Source organism: Pogoniulus pusillus, chromosome 10, assembly GCF_015220805.1.
Source record: "Pogoniulus pusillus isolate bPogPus1 chromosome 10, bPogPus1.pri, whole genome shotgun sequence".
In the NCBI taxonomy this organism is placed as follows: Eukaryota; Metazoa; Chordata; class Aves; order Piciformes; family Lybiidae; genus Pogoniulus; species Pogoniulus pusillus.
The window spans coordinates 15913146-15931849 of NC_087273.1; the positions used below are offsets into that span (position 1 = coordinate 15913146).

Here is an 18704-nt window from a genome sequence, read left to right on the forward strand (position 1 = left end):
AGTCTTGGCCGGATGCTCAGGGTTCCTCCTGGCCATCTTCAAACTGAGAACACCAATCAACAGGTACAATATAGAGTATCTGAAGGAGGCCTACAGGAAGGCTGGGGAGGGACTATTTACAAGTTCTTGTAATGACAGGATGAGGAGTAATGGGTTTAAACTAGCAGAGGGGAGATTTAAACTGGATGTTAGGAAGAAGTTCTTTCCAGTGAGGGTGCTCAGACACTGGCATGGGTTACCCAGTCAAGTTGTGGATGCTCCCTCCATGGAGGTGTTCAAGGTTATGTTGGATAAGGCCTTGAGCAACCTGTTCTAGTGGGAGATGTCCCTGCCTATGGCAGGGGGTTGCAACTAGATGATCTTTGATGTCCCTTCCAACCTAAACCATTCTGTGATTCTGTAAGAATCCAGATAGGTTACATTACACAAATGGTCAGCAGGTAATAATCCTGCCATCAGAAATCCCTTTGCTGTAGTGAGCAAGGAGTAATTTGTACGTGCAAAGTTGTAGATACACAAATAAGAGTCCTAACTAATAGTAATTGCATGTTCCACTGGTGTGCTCAAGGACAGCCTCATCACTTGGTCAAAAGAAAAAAACATTATATATATATATATATATATATATATATATATATATGAAAAAGGTACATCTCAAGTCCAACATATTGTTGTCACTATTTAGCAGACAAAAAGTTCAAGCTGCAAGCAGGTAGCTTTCCTTAGTGCCCTTTTACACTCTGTTCCACTTCATGAGCTCTGCATTAGTTCCATAATAAAATGGGCTTTTAAGGGGCAAAGTGTAAGGATTTAGATGCAGCAGATAATCTCAGTTGGTTTTTTTTCTACAATTTCCCCAGTGATTTTGCTAAGAGTTCTGCAAATGCTATGAGGGCAAAGGATTGCTGGTAGTTAATCCTTTTTCTGATTAACATAATCCCATGTGATTTTTGTTTTGGTGTAGCTGCAATTGCTACATGCTACTGCTCCAGCAGTTTCTATCAACACTTTCTTTGTATGATTAAGAGTGCCAACCAAAATCCTCATCAATCTCCACACGTCTCAAGTTACATTTCTCCAGACCAGGGCTAACAAAAATATTTGTGAGATCACAGGATGTTAAGGGCTGGGAGAGACCTCCAGAAATTGTCAATTCCAACCCCCCTGCCAGAGCAGGACCACAGAATCTAGTGCAGGTTGCACAGGAACACATCAGATGGGGTTGGAAAGTCTCCAGAGAAGGAGACTCCACAATCTCTCTGGGCAGCCTGTTCCAGTGCTCTGTGACTCTTACAGTCAAGATGTTCTTCTTCGTGCTGAGGTGGAACTTCCTGTGCTGTAGTTTATACCCATTGCTCCTTGTCCTACCCTGGGGCGCAATTGAGAAGATTTTGTCCCCTCCCTCTTGACTCCCAGCCCTCAGATATTTATAAACATTGCTTAGATCCTAAGTCTTCACCAGATGAAATGAAATTATATGTCATAAGGACCTCTAGTGCCAGCTTTAGCCCCTTGCTGATCTCAGTCTACAATGAAACTCCCCTGTGTGTAAACAGGAGTATAGAAATGTGATCTAAATTCTGTGAGTTGAGAAAGAAATTTAAAACCCCATCTTTACATTGGGGATATGAGCAGAGCATGTCAAACATCAGAAGCTATAAAATGTCTAGGCTGTAACCATCTTCCACTGTGATGAATTGATGTAAACCTGGGTTTCTGATTAAAAAATATAATTCTAAATTAAAAGGACATGCTACTACTTTGTTTGTACATTGCATACTGTAAGGTGTGCCTCAGAATTGTTTATCAGACAACATGTCATACACTTCTAAACCAATTCTTCATGCCTATGAAAATCTGCCTCGTTTTCAGTCTTTGAAGTGAACCCTATGGGAATATTCACATACATACCCTAACGCTGATTATTTTATCAGCCACAGGAGCAAAAAGTGCTTTATCACAAAGACACCAATTAATGCAAAAACAAAAAGCCTTTCACTTTTATGTCTGGTGTTGAAAGAAACTCAGTTACAAAATAATTAATGGGAAATGTAGCTTCTGTAATACACATTGTGCATGTACACTCCCTGATGCTTTGTAAGAAAAAGTGCTCCTTTAGGATTAGAAAGGAAATATATATTTGGGTTTTTTCTTCTCTGCCACTAAGTATTGTATGCACATCATTATCCTTTCATGTGCAATGCACAGCTACAGAGCTTCTTATGAAGCACAACCTGTGGAGTAAATGATATTGCAAGTCATGTGAAGAGTGGTTAATAAAAAAGCTGTTGTAACACTGTACCAATCATTCAAAGTTTTATCCTGGAGACCTGTGTTAACGTTTTGTTATTTGTCTGTAAGACTCAACTTGGAAAAAAAAGAGAGAGAGAAATATTTACAAGTTCCTATTTTGTTGACTGCTTATTTCTGAGGGCTGCTTAAATTGCTCTCACTTAATATTTTTCTGGCGTGTGATCTGCCCTGAAACCATCAGCTGAAGAATGGGAAACTTGCAAATTGAAAAGTAGATTCATATCAGTGTAGCTCAGGCAAATCACAGACCTGTGAGTTTGTCAAGGGGATGCTGTGGCATGCTGCTTGGTTTGCACGGGGAGTATTCACCACCTGATGATTCTGACTGCTCATTGCAGCTTGTCCTGGGAATACATAAGAGACTAGCAAAAGTTACAGCAGGGCACTTTTCTCACTGATAATCAATCTGCATGTAGGTCATTGCCTTATCAATGAGAAGCTTCAGTGGCAGTGACAAACTTTTGGAAGCTTCCTACAAGTTTCAATATGGATTTCTATTTGCAATTGTGCCTGGGCTCCAACCAGGCCAAAGGCTCTTTGTGCCTGAGTCTGCACTTCCCAGCTTTGCTCCCAGAGAGTAGTCTCTGTAAGGCCTTCAGCTGCTTTCCCACTTCACGTGAATGGCAGAATTGCTGAGGTGGTATCTGCTTCTAACCCAGACCATGAAAAGAAAAGGAGGTTTTAAAAAATGTTTCTCACCTATAAGGAGAATTTACTATTCAGTGACGGAGTTGAAATACTACCAAATCATTTTTTTATTTCTGGATTGCCTTTTATTTCATGTCAGCTGTCAAGGCAAAACTTTCCTGTACTCTGTGCAATGTTTTGCCTTGAGAATTGGAAAGAATAATGAAAAGATATTCCATAAATCTGTCACTAACGTAGGTGAAGTACCTGTGATTGTCATTGATTTTGTGAGTATTGTTTCCTCTAGCTTTTTGCTCTTGCAGGCTGAAAAGTGAGGTCTTTTCTCTGAAATACTTCCCAGAGTAAAGTTCAAACTCTGTTTAAAACATTTCAGCATAGTTTGCAAGGAACCTTCCAGAGGTCTTCTGTTCCAGTCAAGCTGTTCATGTTTCTTCTGCAGAACAGTACCAACAGTATTCTGTTGTTTTGTTGTGGGGTGGAAATCTTTCCATTTTTAAAAGATGCTATTTTAATTAGTCAAGCTGTAGCTTATGTTGTCTATATCTTTTCTTCTCTGAAATGGAGCTGTAGAACTAGTCAGAAATGTTAGCCTGTGTTTGAGACACTGTTAACGTTGGTAGAGATGGTTGCAGGTAACGAGAAGAATAGTTTTTATAAGTACATATGCACACATATGTACACATTCACATGTTCTAAGTGTATGATGCTCCAGTTGAAAGTGGGCAATTTGTATTGCCAAGAAGACACCAGAAATGGCAGAATGTAGTGCTGTTGCATTTGCAAGAGGATTATGAAAACCTGAGGAAAACAAGGAACCAACTCTTTACCACTAACCAGTGTTGTCAGGTATTAAATCTCCCAAAAATCAGAAAAATGAGAACAGCTTAATATTACTTTTATTTATTCTTGTCAAAGAAGCATTTATCCTCTGTACCTTTTTTGATTGGTTCAGACATAATAATCTGTCATTCAAGTTTATTTTCTGCTGTCCAACAATGTGGTGTTCTGTCAGTGCCTCCTGCAAACATAAAGAGTAGTACTAGACTTCTAATAATCCTCATATCTATTGCATGAGCTGTAGTTCAGCCTGGAGAAGAGAAGGCTCAGGGCAGACCTTCTTGCTGTCTACAACTGCTTGAGAGGAGGTTGTAGCCAGGTGGGGTTGGTCTCTTCTCTCAGGCAACCAGTGACAGAACAAGAGGGAAGGTTTAAGCTGGATATTAGGAAGAAGTTCTTCACAGCAAGAGTGATTGACATTGGAATGGGCTGCCTGGGGAGGTGGTGGAGTCACCATCCCTGGAGATGTTTAAAAGGAGACTGGATGAGGCACTTAGTGCCATGGTTTAGTTAATTAGAAGGTGTTAGGTGATGGATTGGACTTGATCTCAAAGGTCTTTTCAAACCTGGTTAATTCTGTGATAGTGTTGTTTTGGAGCATGAAGAGGACTTTTGTATAGTAATGAGGTGGATTTTTATTTTAAGACATAAATTGTATTGGAATTTGAAGTGACTTTGATTATGGTGGTGAAGAGATCTGCAGGTAGTTTTCCAGTAGTCCAACTGACCCGTTGTGTTTATTGACCAATGTGCCCAATGTCTGACAGCTGGCAAGTATGCCTTCAGATTCTGGAATAATCCTGGATCCCTTATATGCTTGAGCTAAAAGACACTATTTTGCAGAGAGGCTCATAAAAGCTGTTGTATAGCCGCAAGAGGACAAAAAGCCACAGTGGTACCAGGAAGGCTCAGTTAGAGGACTTGTGATTATGGTTTTTGAAGAGTAATTACTTGAACTAGCCTATTTAATTATGCTGATGAATTTGTGCTTTGATATTATGGATGTTAATATCCTTTAGCTCTCTATGGAAGTGACCTAAAATAATTCTGGTCCCTTTTAATGACTATGACGCTATTAAGCTATTGTGTTCCCTGGAAATTACAACTATCAACCTCAAAGAAACAACTCTGTAAGGAGTGTTTTTTCTTACAACCAGTCATGGGTTTCAGTGCTGAGCAGATGAGAACAGGCATAGTGATCACAGGTTTTAGACAAGTGAGAAATGCCTGATATGATTCATCTATCCTGCAGTTAACAAAAGAGTACAAGAGAAAATGGAAAAGAAAATACGAAAACAAAAACCTAAGTTTCATTCTGTGCTTGGAGAAAGTTGATTTGCTTTTATTTTCAAAGCGTTATCACAATCACAGGCTCTGATATTTGGACTGAGATAAAATAACTAAATGCAGAGCCTGTTTAGTTAACTGAAAAAAAATTTAATTTTCATATTTAATCTCAGTAGTACAGCCCAGAATTCTAACAATTTTTTGTTTGGTATGAAGATTAATCCTACACTTTTATTCCAGTGGGATTTTAAAATCACATCTTTCTTCACTCTAGGCAAAACAGCATCTTCTACCTATGCTTTAAGTGCCTGCTTCTTTGGTGAGAAGTTCTTTATCTTAGTTGACTCAGTGCTGAACTCCTACCCTCGTTATAAAAGTGGATGTGCTGTTAACATGTAAATATTCTTTCACTGTCAGTGGAGAGAATTCAAGTGCACTCCAGCAGGTCATGTAGATTTTCCTCTCTGGATCACCAAAGCCTGATGCAGAGTAGCTTGCATAAACTACACAGAGTGTGTCAGAGCTGCAGGAGAATATTGATAAAAGGCTGCAAAAATTCGAAGGTACCACTGCACCAAACCCTGCCACTGACTGCTGGATCTCCTTAGCAGATGATGATTTAGAAGAAGTGGATCACAGAACTACACATTTGAAAAAAACCCAACCCAAACATCCCTGCACTGTGTGGCAGGTTATCCCCTGACTTTATTGGGTTATCTGTTTTCTCCTGCTGCTATGAGCAAAGTATGTCTGTCCTGCTCTGGCAATTCGAACTGGCTTGCTTAGTGTACATTTGGCCTAGCTTTGGATATCATTAAAGTTGTGCAAACAACAAGTATGAGGAGGAGAGTTCTTGTTCCTTTGCAAGCTTGGCACTATGCAAAGATGGTACAGGCAAGAAGAGAAGAGCAGATCCATCTGACCTGCTCTAGCAAGGACGCATCTGGAGCGCTCGAGGTGAGGAGAAAGTTCTTCACTGAGAGAGTCATTGGACACTGAAATGGGCTGCCCAGGGAGGTGGTGGAGTCGCCGTCCCTGGGGCAGTTCAAGGCAAGGTTGGACATGGCACTTGGTGCCATGGTCTAGTCTTGAGCTCTGTGGTAAAGGGTTGGACTTGATGATCTGTGAGGTCTCTTCCAACCCTGATGATACTGTGATACTGTGTCCAATTCTGGATTGCCCAGTTCAAGAGGGACATAGAACTACATGAGAGAGTCCAGCACAGAGCCACAAAGCTGATGAAGGGAATGGAACATCTCTGTTATGAGGAGAGCGTGAGGGAGCTGTGGCTGTGCTGTTTGGAGAAGAGGCTGAGAGGTGACCTCATTTGTGTTTATCAATATGTAAAGGGTGAGTGCCAAGAGTATGGAGCCAGGCTCAGCTGGGTGATGCCCGATGACAGGACAAAGGGCAATGGGTGGAAGTGGAGGCATAGGAATTTCTGTGGAAATATGAGGAGGAATTTTTCCCTGTGAGGGTGACAGAACCCTGGAACAGGCTGCCCAGGGGGGTTATGTAGTCTCCCTCTCTGGAGATATTCAAAACCTGCCTGGATGTGTTCCTGTGTGCTCTGGTGTAGGTGATCCTGCTCTGGCAGGGGGGTTGGACTGGATGAGCTTTGGGGGTCCCTTCCAGCCCCTGACATTCTCTGATTCTCTGATATTTTGCAGTCAATGTTAATATACAGATGAATTTTCTGTGTCTTCTCATTGTGTCTCTTTTTAGAGTGTTCTAAATGCATCAGTATATCCAAATTTATTTATTGAATTTTAAATTGCTCTGAACACAGACGTGATGGCTTTTACATTGTCCTGTGAAACTGTCTGGTATTTACTCCAAGTTCTCTGTTATCTTCCTGATGTAATTGGTCATTTGAACCTCTTATATCTATCCTTCGTGCACTGTAAAGACAAGCTGAGGGAGGGTATTGAACAGTGTAGGTGTGAAGAGAACACAGTGTCAAGGATATATTGTTCTACACATTTTGCAATAAGAAAGGCAGAAAGTAAGAAATATTTAGAAAGCTGAATGCAAATCCAGTGGCAAAAGGAAAGGAGTTGGAAGATAAAGAAGGTAGGTACAGATTTTAGCTTTATGACTGTGCTGCATAATCTTCTAGTACACCATTTGGTCTTCAGAGTAGACTTTAAAATCAAGTTGGCAATAGGAAATGATTGATTTGAGACAAGATTAAAGTAGTGGCAGCTCCCAGGGAGCTGGTGGAGTCGCAGTCCCTGGAGGTGTTCAAGAAAAGGAAGTGTTTCTGATCTAGAGTAGGGTGTCCTCATCTAGGGCAGGGTGTCCTTGCCCATGGCAGGGGGGTTGGAACTAGATGATCCTTGCGGTCCCTTCCAACCCTGAATCATAGAATCAGCCAGGTTGGAAGAGAGCTCCAAGATCATCCAGTCCAACCTAGCACCCAGCCCTAGCCAGTCTACTAGACCATGGCACTAAGTGCCTCATCCAGTCTTTTCTTGAAGACCTCCAGGAATGGTGCCTCCACCACCTCCCTGGGCAGCCCATTCCAATGCCAATCACTCTCTCTGTGAAGAACTTCCTCCTAACATCCATCCTATACCTACCCTGGCACAACTTGAGACTGTGTCCCCTTGTTCTATTGCTGGTTACCTGGGAGAAGAGGCCACCTCCCACCTGGCTACAACCTCCCTTCAGGAAGTTGTAGACAGTAATAAGATCACCCCTGAGCCTCCTCTTTTTGAGGCTAAACAACCCCAGCTCTCTCAGCCTCTCCTCATAGGGTTTGTGTTCCAGGCCCCTCACCAGCTTTGTTGCCCTTCTCTGGACACATTCCAGCACCTCAACATCTTTCTTGAATTGAGGGGCCCAGAACTGGACACAGTGCTCAAGATGTGGCCTGACCAGTGCTGAGTACAGGGGAAGAATAACCTCCCTTGTCCTACTGGCCACACTGTTCCTGATGCAGGCTGACTGATTCTATGTTTCTGTAAAAAAACTGGATGAGGCACTTAGTGCCATGGTCGAGTTGATCGGCTAGGGCTGGGTGATAGTTTGCACTGGATGATCTTGGAGGTCTCTTCCAACTTGGTTGATTCTATGATTCTAGCTTCCTACCACTTAGTGAGTGCTTGATTAACAAATTGGGGGGAGGCAGCTTTCATACTAAGATACCAGTGATGCAGAAGTATTTTTTCTTTCCAAAGGGCAGAGGTGGCCCATCTCAGAACACATTTAGTAGATAAACGTTCCCTTTGAGTACTTCTATTTTTTTTTTCTTTTTTGAACTGTTTTATCTAAATTTACCAACATAGAACTACCTGGGGTTGCTCTATAGCATGTAAGGTCTATTCACAGCATTTTGCAAAGCCTTTAATTTAAGCTTGAAAGAGCTGCTGTGGTGTCACTCTGGCTTGCTAAGGATATGTTTAATGAAAAAAAAATAGTCAGGCTTCTCAATATGAAGGCTCAGATTCCAAGACATTTTCCTTGTGAAAAATGTTTTAATTCCAATTCATTAATGTTCACATGAATAGGTTTATTCACACAGTAAATTGCAGAGTGATTTGCCATTGGAACGGGCTGCTCAGGGAAGTGGTGGAGTCACCATCCCTGGAGGTGTTTGAAAACTTGGTGCTATGGTATGGATTGGACAGGGCTGAGTGATAAGTTGGACTGGATGATCTTGGAGGTCTCTTGCAACCTTTTTGATTCTATGAGTCTATGGTTTAGTTAATTGGAAGGTATTAGGTGATAGGTTGGACTCGATGATCTCAAAGGTCTTTTCCAACCTAGTTTATTCTTTGATTCTGTGAAATGCAGTTGATTATGATTATGGGTATGAAGATCTCCTCCTTTCTGTGAGGTGTAGGTCCATTCAACATGTAGTCTTCACAGGCTGTGTAGAACTTCCTAAAATTAAAACCTTTTCTATGTAATTTTACATTATTTTTAAGTTTAGTCTATTAAAACAAAACTGAAAACACACACACATACAGAAATAAAAACAAATCAAAACCAAACCCAACCAAAACCCAAAGAAAGAAAAATGAAGTCCCCCAAAAAACTCTAATAAAAGCTAATCAACCAAACCAAACAAAACCAAACTGACCAACCTACCAACCAAAAAAAGCCAACAACAAGAAAACCCAAGCCGAACAATAAAACCCAAACCAACCAACCACCACCAGCACCACCAAAACACCAACCAACCAAAAACCTAACCCAAAGGCATGATAAATAAATACATTTCAAGAGATCAGCACTTGAGTTCCAAGAAGGTACATTTGAGATCCGTATCTGCCAGCATAAGTGAATGTTTACAACACTTGGGCAGTGCTGTGAGCCTTTCTTTAAGTAGCATCCACTTAAAGGTTGTGCCTTAAGGCTATCATTGCTTATTTAATATTACTTAGGCTTCTGTGGTCTGGAAATTAAGGTAGAATTCTCGTAAAAGAGCAGTTTCTTGGTGAGGACTCTTCTGTTTTCCTTTGCTAAAAGATTAATACCACTTGTAGGATTTTTGTAGTGCTTTCCCTTGCTGCCTTCATAATAGTGGTGCAGTAGTAAGTGATATTTGCTTTGGTTTGTTACAGACATTCAGAAAGGTCAAATAGCCTTTTAAATTCATAGCTTTTAAAGTCATGTTTAATCTTTATATAATGGAATCGGTGGCAAATTCCAAATGCAGTGTTAGAGATTTTAAAGTGAAGGACTTCAAGATTCACTGAAAACCTCCCACATTGTCCTGGCCCTCTATGTGTGTTGCTTGTTTTTATTGAGGGGTCAGAAGTTAAAAAGAGGAGACACTGGAAGAGATTGGTAATAATCACAGCTTCTTACTCATTTGGCTGAAAACCATTAATCAGGCTAGAATAAAGTAATCTATAAAAATCATTAATGTGAAAAGGGCACATTTGTCAACTTGAATAATTTCTTCAGGCTATTGACAATGACCTCTTGTCATCATATTTTAGTTTTCTTGTCAGTTCTAATCAAATACAGCTATACACACATATATTTAAAAACAAAGCCACAGCACAAACCAGGCATGTATGTAGAGCTGTGCTTTAGACTTGCAACTCTGTCTGTGTTGGGATCAATGACTTTGAAGCACTAACAGAAATTGCTACAAGCTCATGGGAATGATTATGGGTTTAATTATTATGGTTTTAAGGGTTGTTTGGATGTGGTGTTTAAGGATATAGTTTAAGGTGAATCTTGCAGAGTAGGGTTATAGGTTGGACGTGGTGATCCTGAGGGGCTTTTCCAACCTGGATCTTTCTATTTGGTCTCCAGGTAGAATTCCTGCTCCCTTCAGCTGAGGGGAGGTGTGCCATGTTTGTGTGTATTGTGGGAGCTGCAGGGTTTCCTGACAATGAATGGAATACTGCTTTGCATTCCCTGCACATCTAAATTGCAGACCACTGTCATGTTCTTAAGTTAGTGAAGGTTTGCTTGCCCTAATACACAGCAAAATAACTGCCTTGTCCTTAAATCAGTTCCAGACATTTGTGTATGACAATAAGAGCTTTTAGGCTGTCAGTTAGCGATAGGGCTAGGAGGAGCAGAACAAAGCTAGAAATGGGTAGATTCAGACTGGATGTTAGGAAGAAGTTCTTCAGCATGAGGGTGGTGAGAGCCTGGAACAGGTTGCCTGGGTTGCCAGGGAGACCTCATCCCTGGAGGTAAGGCCAGGCTGGGTGTGGCTCTAGACAGCCTGATCTAACATGAGGTGTCCCTGCCCCTGGCAGGGGGGTTGGAACTAGATGATCCTTATGGTCCCTTCCAGCCCTGACTGATTCAGTGATTCTGTGATTCTATAAAGTTGCCTTAACCTGGTTCTCACTCTTCTTTAGGAAGTTCTCAGTGTCCATTACACCATTTGGAAGAATCCTCTTCCAAAAGCTAGACAAGGCAATAGGGACAGTCAGAGCTGTGAGGCAGGGAAGACTACACAGTTCAGGAGTTGTGAGTTTGGAACAGGTGTTTTTAAGAAGCGCTGTGACAGAGGTGTGTGAGCACACAAATGCTGCAGAGGTGCCGACTAGGAAGCACTAAGAAGCTGATTTTTACCATTTTAGAACATAACCCAGTGAAGCTGCACAATGTTTGTGTGATGGACAGTCAATATTGAAGCAAAGACTCTGGTGTGTGCTCTGTCTAATTCAGACTGGTGCTGTGGGCAGCAGACGTTTAGGGCCTAGAGAATAAATCTCATGAGGAGCAACTGAGGGAGCTGGGCATGGTAAGTTTAAGGAAGAGGAGGCTGAGAGGAGATCTCATTGCTGTCTATGACTGCCTGAAGGGACATAATGGAGAGGCTGCTGCTGGTCTCTCACAGGTAATTTGGGACAGAACAAGGGGGAATGGCCTCAAGCTGAGACTGGGTAGGCTTAGGTTGGACATTAGGAAAAAGTTTTTGACAGAGAGAGTGGTCAGGGACTAGAAGGAGCTGCCCAGGGAGGTGGTGAAGTCATGGAGCCTGTATGTGTTTAAGAGTCATTTGGATGTGGTGCTTAGGGATACAATTTAAGATGAGTCTTGTAGAGTAGGGTTATAGGTTGGACTTGGTGATCCTGAGGGGCTTTTCCAACCTGGATGTTTCTGTGATTCTATTTAGGCTCTCTGGGACATTAAAAGACTGGAGGCTCATTATAAACCCTGTGTTTGTATGGGCACGCAGCTGTGATAGAAAATATTTATCAATATTCTAGCTGATGGAGCCACAAAACAAAATCAAGTAAAAGGTATTTTGCATCCAAATCAGAGTATCTTTTGGGAACTTCTTCCTATTTTTCTGCCTGTGTAATCCTGAAATAAAACTCTGATCATCCTTCATGCGCCCACCAATTCCTGATTTACAGACCTTTTGTTTTTCCTTTGATGATTCAATCTGCAGCATAGGATAAGTTCCAAAATAGGGGGAAAAAAATCTCAATTATGAAAGAAAATCTTTATTCCTGGTTTGCTAGATAATGAAAGTTAATTTTTGCTGTAAATTTTCACTGCAAAATCTCACTGGCCTTGTATGGTTTGCATGGGTGAGACTTCAAGGCATCATTTGGCACATAATTGGACTGTGTGTTGGGGAACACATTTCCAGTAATGCACTTAACATGCTTTAAATTTAGTTTCACTGAGGCACCTTGGGGACTTTATGAAGAATAACAGGGATGTCTGAAAGCAGATTTGTTAATTTCTGTGCGCAACTGAGGTGGAATTAAATGGCAAAGCAATTTAAAAGTGCTTGCTATTGTGAAGAGCAAAGTTTTCTTTTCAGTTTGAAGCATTTGGATATGCACACGTTTGTTCTCAGCGGTGAGTGCAGGAGAGCTTTAATCACTGTGAATAAAAATACCTGCAATCAAAGTTGGGTTTCAGTGCAGCTGAGTTGGAACAGGGTGAAAGGAGCATGTTTAGCAATCCCTACCTGATTTCAGTTGAGCTTTATTCCTTCTCAATACCAGCTTTTCTTGATGTTTTCAAGCAGGAAACTCCCAGGGTTTTTTATTGGTGTTGGCTTGTGTAGCATGGAGGTACCCTTGTACTGCAACAGGATTTCTCAATGAACTGAACTGTGTGGTAGGACGTACAATAGTCTTGTGGTAATTATCTCACTGGATCACAGAATGTCAGGGGCTGGAAGGGACCTCGGAAGCTCACCCAGTCCAACCCTCCTGCCAGAGCAGGATCACCTATAGCAGATCACACAGGAATGCATCCAGGCAGCTTCTGAATATCTCCAGAGAGAGATTTAACATCTCTATTGCACTATTGATTAGGAGTTAACTAGGTCAGGCCCTATTGTACTGGGCACTGTGGAAGTACATAAAACGTGACAGCTCTAGCTTCAAAGAGCTTACACTCTGAAAGACAGTGCATACCAACTGGAGAATGAAGGTAAGAAAGGGACAAAACACAACGTAAGTAATTGCATGAAATTTTTTAGCCCTTTAAAGATCTTATATATATATAAACAATTCACTTCTGTGTTCTAAGGGTAGAGAGCACCATTTTCTGGTCTGATCTGACCTCATATTTAAAATAGGATGTAGAATTCTCCTTCAGAATTCCAACATCAAGGCAATGACATTTTGCCCTGGAGTCACCAGCCCTGGATGTATTTAGAGGTCGCTTGGATGTGGTGCTTAGGGATATGGTTTAAGGTGAATCTTGCAGAGCAGGCTTGGTGATCCTGAGGGTCTTTACTAACCTGGATGTTTTTGTGGTTCTGTGATTATCTGGCCCTGCAAAAATGTTTCTTTACTAAAACAACAACAGCAAAAAAAAACCAACCAAACAAAAAAGCTCCCCAATAAAACAAGGAAAGAAAAAAAAAACCCACCAAAAATATTTTAAAAAATGAATTAAATAATATAAATTGCTCTGAGAGTCAGGAATGTTTAGCACAGCCACTTTGTTGTCCAGATCTCCAATGTTCATTGTTTTTCTATGGCTAAGTCAGGCAGAGATGTGACCTACACAAGGGTACTTACTAATAGATGCTGTGGTAACTTGAAATGCTGGCATACAATAAGTTATCAATGTTGATACTTCTCTTTTCCATCACAGTATCACAGTATCACCAAGGTTGGAAGAGACCTCACAGATCATCAAGTCCAACCCTTTACCACAGTGCCCAAGGCTAGACCATGGCACCAAGTGCCACGTCCAACCTTGCCTTGAACTGCCCCAGGGACGACGACTCCACCACCTCCCCAGGCAGCCCATTCCAGTGCCCAATGACTCTCTCAGTGAAGAACTTTCTCCTCACCTCGAGCCGAAATTTCCCCTGGCGCAGCTTGAGGCTGTGTCCTCTCGTTCTGGAGCTGGCCACCTGAGAGAAGAGAGCAACCTCCTCCTGGCCACAACCACCCCTCAGGTAGTTGTAGACAGCAAGATCCTGATTTTTTTTTTTTTTTTGCCTTAATCAATTATGGAAGAAGGAGGAGGAATTTTTTTCCCTGGGAGGGTGACAGAACCCTGGAACAGGCTGCCTAGGGAGGTTGTGGAATCTGCCTCTCTGGAGGTACTCAAAACCTGCCTGGATGTGTTCCTGTGTGATCTGGTCTCGGAGATCCTGCTCTTCAGGGGAGATGGTTTGGATGAGCTTTAGAGGGCTTCCTGCACTTCAGGGGAGTTGGACTGGAGCTTTGGGCCCTTCCAGCCCCTGACATTCTGTGAAATAAAAGTTGCAGAGTTTTTATTTATTTAAGGAAAATATTTTGTGCAATTGTTTTGAATTCGAGCTGGTTCAGCTGTTTTTCCATAGCAAACATAAAATAATCAAGGGCAAGGAAGTTACTTTTTTATTTATTTATTTATTCTTAAAAGAATAAATCATAGAATCATAGAATCAATGAGGTTGGAAGAGACCTCCAAGATCATCCAGTCCAACCTAGCACCCAGCCCTAGCCAGTCAACTAGACCATGGCACTAAGTGCCTCATCCAGGCTTTTCTTGAACACCTCCAGGGACGGTGCCTCCACCACCTCCCTGGGCAGCCCATTCCAATGCCAATCACTCTCTCTGTGAAGAACTTCCTCCTAACATCCAGCCTATACCCACCCCAGCACAACTTGAGACTGTGTTCCCTTGTTCTATTGCTGGTTACCTGGGAGAAGAGACCAATCCCCACCTGGCTACAACCTCCCTTCAGGTAGTTGTAGACAGCAATGAGGTCACCCCTGAGCCTCCTCTTCTCCAGGCTAAACAACCCCAGCTCCCTCAGCCTCGTAAGAATCTTGATTATTTTATGTTTGCTATGGAAAAGTAGACACTAGGAAGATCTAAATAAACAGAGACTGATGTGCTGGGTGGATGGGGGAAATAAATGTGTCATAATGGTGCAGTTAGGCCTGATTTAGTCCTGACACTGTGAGAAAGGGAAATCTATGTTCCATAGTGCTCACTAGAGAAGCGTAGCAGTGGAATCTGGGATAGCCTAGCTGATCATTTGCTGTTCCCTCTGAACCCAAAAAAGTAACACCCTGATGAATGTTGTAGTTTGCAGGCCATATGTGATTCTGCTGCTTTGCCAGCTTGTTTTTGGGTTTTACTGCCTGGTTTTCTTTTCCCTTGGCAGCATTTTTGAGTCCTTGAAAAAAAAAAAGAAAGAAGGAAAAGTGTGGATTTAGACAAACTCCAACATGTTTAGCTATCAGAAAGTGTATGTCACAGAAAACTGACAGAAAACTTTTGGAATGTTTACCTCAAGAAAGAGGATGCTGTTAGATAAGCTTTGGAGGGTTTTATTTTGACTTTCATTTGCGTTCTCGCTCTCTTATTTAGGGCTAAGGGAAACTTCCAGGCTACATGGATTCCTCAGCTACAGGAAATGTTGGCATTTGATCAGCCCTAGAAACATTAACAAATTTAAGGTGACACCCAGGGTGTGAATGGAGAACAACAAAAATTCTCTTGGTTCCCCCCACCACCTTCCCCCCTTCCATGGGTTTTATTTATTTCACTCTGTGATGTTCCATGCAGAACAAGTAATATATGAACTCTTTTGAAAAGTGCTTTAGGAAGAAACACTCCTCTGGACATGCAGAAGCATTAATCCAATACAGCAGTGACTGTATTTTATATTTTTCTTCTGTGGAATTAAATATAAAATAGAGGGGAAGATTCTGTCAAACGATTATTAACACAAACCACAAGGGAGTGTGGGAGATGGGAGGAAATGTGAAAAGAATAAAACTGTAGGGAGAATATTACAGTTGGGTAGAGATTTTGTTGTTTTATAGAAGCAAACAAAATGTTGTTCTCCCTCCTACCCCCTAAGATAAAGCAACTACTTCTATGAAAGAGCAGTTCTGGTCTGTTGGGATTTTTATTCAGTTGGTTCTTCTGAATTTTAATTTTTTCAAGTTGATAAAGCTTGCATCATTTTTTAAAGCCTTTTGTGTAGGCTCTCTTGGAAAAAAAAAAGAAGTTTTTCTTTTATAAATATTTACAAAACTTTTTTTATTGTTGTGGAAACATGTTTCTGATTGAAGGGGTTTATATAACCACCTTAGAGTCTTTCTACTCCCTTTGGGACATGATGCTACTGTGTGCTTTGTTGAAAGCAGGATTGTTTCTTGAATCAATTTTGACTCAGCTGTCTGTCCCCTTCACTTGCTCCTGGTTTTTCTCTTATGCTAATATGATCACACAGTGCTGAGCTTGACTAAGATAATCAGTTAATAATAGTAATGTTGCATGAAGCAACTTCTAGTAAGTCTGCCTCAGGTGGCTGGGAGATGCTTCTATAGGAGGAGTTTACATTCTCCATCCCACCTCTCTCATTTCACCTGCAAATACTCCCCCAAATTAAGGTAATGTAAGCTACTTATGCTTTCTACCTTGGACAAATTAGGTCCTGAAACAGCCAAAGTAGTAGTACTAAGGTGAGGATACGCAATAGGTTACAAAATCTGAGTCCATAAATTTATGATGCAATTTCTTATAGCATCAGCAGTTGAAGAAGCTTCCCTCCTTGTGTCTCTGTAAAGGGAAAGCTTAAGAAAATCTCAAGCATTCACTTGCTTTTAGCTATGTGAAGCAGTTCCATTGAGTTCAACTGGTGAGCACGGGCTTGTATAATCACAAGAGATGGCTTAAAAGGGACTGGCTTGCAAAATACTGGCTTGATGGGAGTTGGCAGAAGTCATTCCATAGAATCATAGAATCAACCAGGTTGGAAGAGACCTCCAAGATCATCCAGTCCAACCTAGCACCCAGCCCTAGCCAGTCAAACAGACCATGGCACTAAGTGCCCCTTCCAGTCTTTTCTTGAAGACCTCCAGGGACAGTGACTCCACCACCTCCCTGGGCAGCCCATTCCAATGGGAAATCACTCTCTCTGTGAAGAACTTCCTCCTAACATCCAGCCTATACCTACCCTGGCACAACTTGAGACTGTGTCCCCTTGTTCTGCTGCTGGTTACCTGGGAGAAGAGGCCACCCCCCACCTGGCTACAATGTCCCTTCAGGTAGTTGTAGACAGCAATAAGATCACCCCTGAGCCTCCTCTTCTCCAGGCTTGCTCATAATCTCTATGTCTTTAAAGGGAAAGACCTATGGAAGAAGGAATGAGAAATATAAAGGAAAAGAAGAAAAACCTGAAGGGCAGAAATGATGAAAGGAAGGCTTGAGTGTCTCAGCAGAGTGGCCACGGGAGTAAGAGACCTTTAAGAACGGCTTAGAAATAAATAGATAAACACTGGCTAGAAAATATGGCCAAGGAAAGAATTTTGTCCAGCTGTTCTCCCTACTGCTGGCTGATTTAAGGCTGCTTTCAAAGTCTTGCAGGATGTAGTTGGTTATAATTTCTTTTTAGAAAATGTAATTGAATTTTGGTTACTTACAGTGTTGTAGCCTAACATGAATAAAACCTGTTAGTAAATATATTTCCTTCCTAACCTTTTAATGAGCCTTTGTTCTGTGGTCTGTACTTCCTTTTGTAAGCTCTTCAGTGAAGAAATTCAGATACCTTATACTCAATTTCTTTCCTACTATTTTTTTTGGCAATTAATTGCTTGAAAAGTCTGTTCTGGTTGAATTTATTCATGTTTCAACACTTTTCTTCATTAGAACCATGCTTGTTAATGAAGCTTTTATTTTAAGGCATGCATTGTTTTCTAACCTTAATATGCAGGTCAGCAAGTTGGATCTATTAATTTTCATACCCTTTTTTTGTGCAGTCTCTATTCAGGAGGCAAGTTGTAGCTGTTTAGTTCTTAAAATGTAAGTCTTCACCCAAACAAAGGAACCATTCAGAACATGAGAAGATTTGTATCTTTATCTCTGATTCTGTACTGCATGAAGAGTAAAAATAAAGGTCAAATGTTTTGAGAATTACTGTCTTGAGTTGGGTTAACCAGAAATCTGAACATTGGTGTTTTAACACACCCGCCAGGAGCATTTACAGTATCACAGTATCATCAGGGTTGGAAGAGACCTCACAGATCATCAAGTCCAACCCTTTACCACAGAGCTAGACCATGGCACCAAGTGCCACGTCCAATCTTGCCTTGAACAGCCCCAGGGACGGCGACTCCACCACCTCCCCAGGCAGCCCATTCCAGTGTCCAATGACTCTCTCAGTGAAGAACTTTCTCCTCACCTCCAGCCTAAATCTCCCCTGGTGCAGCCTGAGGCTGTGTCCTCTTTTTCTGGCGCTGGCCACCTGACAGAAGAGAGCAACCTTTAATTTCATGTCATCAAAAGTGTTTCAAGTAGTTCAAGGGCTTTGCTTATGGTCAAAATCTAACCTCTAAAGGTGAGTCAGCATTATTGACCTGCCTCTGCCAGACCGAAGCAATGTATACTTGTAGCCAGGAAGGCCAATGTCATTCTGGGGTGTATTAGAAGGGCTGTGGTTAGTAGGTTGAGAGAGGTTCTCCTGCCCCTCTACTGTGTCCTGATGAGGCCACATCTGGAGTGCTGTGTCCAGTTCTGGACCCCAAGTTCAAGAGGGACATAGAACTGCATGAGAGAGTCCAGCGCAAGGCCACAAAAATGAAGGGAATGGAACATCTCTGTTACAAGGAGAGCCTGGGGAAGCTTGGGCTCTGTTCCCTGGAGAAGAGGAGACTGAGAGGTGACCTCATCAATGTTTGTAAAGATGTAAAGGATGAGTGCCAGGAGGATAG

At 41.7% G+C, this 18704-nt stretch overlaps 1 long non-coding RNA gene across 2 annotated transcripts in view; it reads left to right on the top strand.

The window, feature by feature from the left end:
• The window catches only part of LOC135179002 (uncharacterized), a 150969-nt gene extending 133085 nt beyond the window's left edge, over positions 1-17884 (top strand). The window contains exon 4 of one of the 2 annotated variants that reach the window (XR_010303840.1): positions 17120-17884. This is a non-coding gene — a long non-coding RNA (uncharacterized LOC135179002). Of the gene's footprint in view, positions 1-15354; positions 15448-17119 lie in introns of those variants that run through there. The other variant, XR_010303841.1, reaches the window with a different exon arrangement.
• Positions 17885-18704: the final 820 nt, after the last annotated feature.